This window comes from Pinus tabuliformis, chromosome 8 (genome assembly GCF_031772625.1).
Source record: "Pinus tabuliformis cultivar Carrire ecotype Pingquan chromosome 8, CPIR1, whole genome shotgun sequence".
NCBI classification, from domain to species: domain Eukaryota; kingdom Viridiplantae; phylum Streptophyta; class Pinopsida; order Pinales; family Pinaceae; genus Pinus; species Pinus tabuliformis.
The window spans coordinates 747,759,118-747,764,067 of NC_142294.1; positions in this window are offsets into that span (position 1 = coordinate 747,759,118).

Genomic DNA, 4,950 nt, shown 5'->3' on the forward strand with positions numbered 1-4,950 from the left:
TAAAAAGTAATAAAAGGGAGGGGGATAAATCCATTTGGCTCAAGCACATGGGTCATAGTAATTGGTCATATGAGTTAAACCCGTAGGTACACCAGCATGAGGGTCAACCCCTGGGTCATCTTTCACAGTCTTCGAGGCTACACATGCACATATATATACCACATCGAGAGATCAATCAAAGGAATGATTCGATGAAGTTAATAGAAGTCATGATCAATAGAAGGGTGTCGCCTTAGAGACCAAACTAAAGTGGTGTTGCTTGGGAGGTTTCAAGGTTAAAACCCCATAAGGCTTGTTTGTTTCTATTTTAGCTTTGTGATTACTCATAGGTGGTTGGTTGTAGCTCTATGGTGTGGATCGTATGAACATATTATGATTGGTCATTTGTCGTAGCTTTTTGATGTGGTTCTGTAATTGGCCAAAATAGGCCACAACATATTTTATTGGTTGTACTTTTGTGACTTGGATGTTATGAACACATTGTGATTTTTCATGTTGGTAATTTATCTATGATGTGGATGGTATGAACAAATTGATATTGGTCGCATTGGTCATTTCTCTGTAATGTGTTTCAACATGTGACATGTTTTTGTGACTAGCCCAGGTTGGGCACAACATATTTTATTATTTATAGCTCTATATGAACATATTGTGCTTGGTCATGTTGGTCATAGCTCTATGACGTGGATGGTCTGAACATATTGTGATTGGTTGTTGGTCATAGCTCTGTGCCATGTTCTATGATTGGCCCAAATTGGACACAACATATTTTATTGGTCATAGCTATATGACATGGAAGATATGTACACATTGTGATTGGTTGTGCTAGTCATAGATATGTGACGTGGATGGCCTAAACATATTGTGATTGGTAATTGGTCTTATCTCTATGACATGTCTTTGTGTCTAACTTAGATTGGCAACAACAATATTTTGATTAGTTGCATTAGTTACAACTCCTTGACAGGGATAATATGACATATTTAACACGAAGAAACACATAGTGTAGTTGGTATTGAGTTTGTGTAATGTAGCCAAGGGCATGGGTTCAAATTGTGATGGTTTTTAGGTTAAAAAATAATTATTTTTTTTATTTCCCCCCATGAGATATATTTTATCGAATGATTAAGAGCTTGAAGATGTTCATGATGTAGAAGGGCTTTCGAGAAAAGGCTATTTTGTTGAAACTTCCCTAAAAGGGCCATTTTTTCGAATGGTTAATCTTTTATATGGTTTTTGGTGGTTTATGGGCTCATTTCAACACCAAATTTGATTATGGAAGAAGCATGACGTTTGGTACTCAATTTTGAACATTTTTGAAGGGATGAAAATACTTGATGATATATTTTTGATGTTCATAATCAATGTTATGTTTTTTGGGAGTTTATTGGCAAGTTGTAGCAAGTGTTGTGTAGTGTTGGAAACCGGGACAATACTGAGAAGGGGGTGAATCAATATTGTAGGAATTTTAACTATTTATAATACTTTCTTTCACTTGTGCAATAACATTAGGACACCATTAAGTACTTCAACAATTAATTGAAATAAGCATGACAAGATACAATTTCAACAATCTAATGGAACATATAAATTCTTTAAAAAATTATCTTTAATTCATTCACAATGCAAGTTACAACTTGTTGTTATAATTCTTTAGCTACAACGAGCATGAAGCTTCAACTCCCTGATTTATCAGCTACAACTGAAAGGAGCTACAACCCTTGCCTATTTACCAACACCCATTGGAAGGAGCACTAACCCCTCGTTTGCTAGATACAACTTGCTTAACACTCACTTGTTCATGTTTCATCCATTTTAATACTAGATCCATGAATGCCACCTCTGCTTACAAAAAAAAAATTCCTCCTTGATCACCAATACCTTCAACAATCTTTGATTACCGATAACACCAACAACTTCACCTCATTTTGCTCACTAGCATTATTCTTCTTGTATATTGTTTGCTCAAGCTTGCTTATAAAGAACTTTGGCTTGATATTTTTGGCCTCTTTTATTTTCTTGTATTATTGCATGAATCCTTATTTATTTCATTTGTCCAATTTATTTCAGTCTTCTAGGCCTGTTCACCAAGTTCTTAGACTTCAACCAACTTTTTTTGCAAGTTAAATTGAGTTTTTCTGCTTATTTTGACTAATTTTGTATTTTATAGAATTTAGCTATAGTTTTTCTAGTTTCATCTACAGTTAATTGTGATTTACCTTCTTTTTGTGCCACTAAACTGCCACTTTGCCACTAGCCCAACTTGTTCTGCGAAAGACCAAAGTCTTGATTAAAAATGCTGCCAAAATAGCCATCAACTCATTCATCCATGCTTATGGTCATGGCCCAAAGCCTTTTTAAATGTTGCTACTACCAAATAGGGCCATGGCCTTTTTGTTTTATTAAAGAAAATTTCTACAAAATCTCCAAATTCCGTTGAATTTTGCCTTTAGCCCCTTTCACACTGGTACTGACTATTTTTCTACCATATAACTATTAGGATATTCTAACACATAGGAAATAGTTAAGTATAACTTGGTCTAGTGTAGAGTTAGGTAAAGTGTGTTTCTTTACTATGTACTTTTGTAACTTACAATCTGACGGTCACGATATGTTCTAGACATTAAGTGATCTGACGGTTCATTCTCTCCTTGGTATTACCGACACTTGATCCGTGGCTTAACACCCGATTGATCCATGATCTCTATTTAAAGAGCATGGAGGGTAATTTTTAGGGTGACCGTTCATGAGAGAAGCTTATGTAAATTTTCTTTCTTTTATTAATAAATTGCCTGAAGTGGCTGCGTTTGCTCAGGTCGTGGATTGTTTCACTCTTTGAGGGTTTTAACCATGTCAAGAATATTGGTGTATTGTTCTGTGATCTGTTTGTGAGTGGTGTCCTTTGGTGTTCTATCTGAGGCACTTACCCTATAAATTCTTGCATGGTATCATAGCTATTTGAGGGTCGCATCCGTTGGTGATCCAAATCGAAAGTCGGTACAACTGCATCTGATTTTCGTTTCCTAGATCTACTCTTTCTGACCGCTTTCAGGCCGAGAATACTTCTCTATTGCATTAGGAGCATTTGTTCTAGTGAGGAACCCCTTTGTTTTCATGGGAAAAGGTTTCTGGTAGCCCTAGGTACGTCATTTTTAAGATCTGAAGGTATATAGTCTTTATTTGCAGTTTTAGTTATTTATCTCTCTATTTTTTTTATTATCGGATCTATACCTCTCATTTCTGCGTATGCTCTTTTCCCCACAACTTTGTGCGATCTGCGCAAATCAGAAACATAAAGCAAGGATTTTTCTCATGTGTATGCTCTTTTCCGGCGAAAGCTAACTTCAAGTCATAAGGTTTGGTTTTTTTTTATGTCCATGTTTGGTTGTGTGGTTTTTTTATTTTGTAGGAAAGAAGGGCTTTTTCAAGTAAACATGCACACCAAAGCTTAAACAAACAAACAAACAAACAAACAAAACTTCCTCTTTTCCAAAAATTACTATCATTTTAAACTAGCTCACTTGGTCCAAAGTTACTTTGAGAATAGAGGTCTTGAGTTCAATAGTCTTTATTTGCAGTTTTAGTTATTTATCTCTCTGTTTTTTTATTATCGGATCTATACGTTTCATTTCTGCATATGCTCTTTTCGCCGCAACTTTGTGCGATCTGGGCAAATAAAAAACAGAAAGGAAGGATTTTTCTCATGTGTATGCTGTTTTCCGGCGAAATCTAACTTCAAGTCATAAGGTTTGGTTTTTTTTGTATGTCCATGTTGGGTTGTGTGGTTTTTTATTTTGTAGGAAAGAAGGGATTTTTCAAGTAAGCATACACCCCAAAGCTTTCAAAAGAAAAAAAAAACACCAACTTCCTCTTTTCCAAAAATTATTATCCTTTTAAACTAGCTCACTTGGTCCAAAGTTACTTTATGAGAATAGAGGTCTTGAGTTCAAGTCTTTCTTTTTGTTGAGTTACTTTTTCAAAAAGCACATGTACCTCATGTTTTAAAGTTACTTTATGTAAAAGTTTCTCACTCATTATAGAAAGTGAGTCACTTATAATTCTAAAGTCTCTTTATCTTTTATTTAAGTTACAATTTAGTGGGTAGCTCATAAAGTATCATTGTAAAAGTGACTTTCACTTATTTATAAAAGTGGGTCACATAATTTTTTTTTAAAGTGATATAATTATATTAATTTTGGAAGGGAAGGGGTTGGGGGGTTTAAAATATAACATTATCATTCACTTCCACACATTCACGCACTTCGTTGGCATCTTCATCAACTTTTCTTCAAAAAGCCATAACTTCCTCATCCGGAAGTTGTTTTTAGAGCCGTTTTTTTTTAATCAGCCTAATTTTTCAAGATCTTTCCATTGGAACACTTAGTTTTAGAATCTACAATTTTAGTTTCTATTACGATGGAAATTCCATGCCAAGTTACTCTTGACAGAACCAACTACTTCCAATGGTGGTCCTACATTGTGGATTTACTTAGAAGTAAAGGTCTTTACAGAATAGCCTCGGGCTAAGAAACTAAACTTAAGGTGAAGATAAGGCAACCAAATGGGAAAATAGGCAAGATCAAGTACGTGGGTTGATAGGAATGTCTATTTCTCTAGACCTTATATTCCATATCGCAGAACTTGATACCCCTAATGAAGCAATGAAACAACTCACTAAAGTTTTTGGAATTAAAAATGAAATTAGACCCCATCAAATCGAAAATGAGTTTCTTACATTGGACCCCAATAATTTTTCTTCTATTGAAGATTTTTTGTTCAAGTTCAAGACCCTTAGACTTCTCTTGGAAGGTGTTAAAGTTAAGAAAGAAGATGGTAGCCTTATCAATTCCATTCTTACTAAGCTGGGACCAGCCTACTCTGTGTTTGTTTCCACCTTCCATTCTACTAGAGAAACCTTTATTTCTCAAGGACAAGACTACAAGTCCCCCT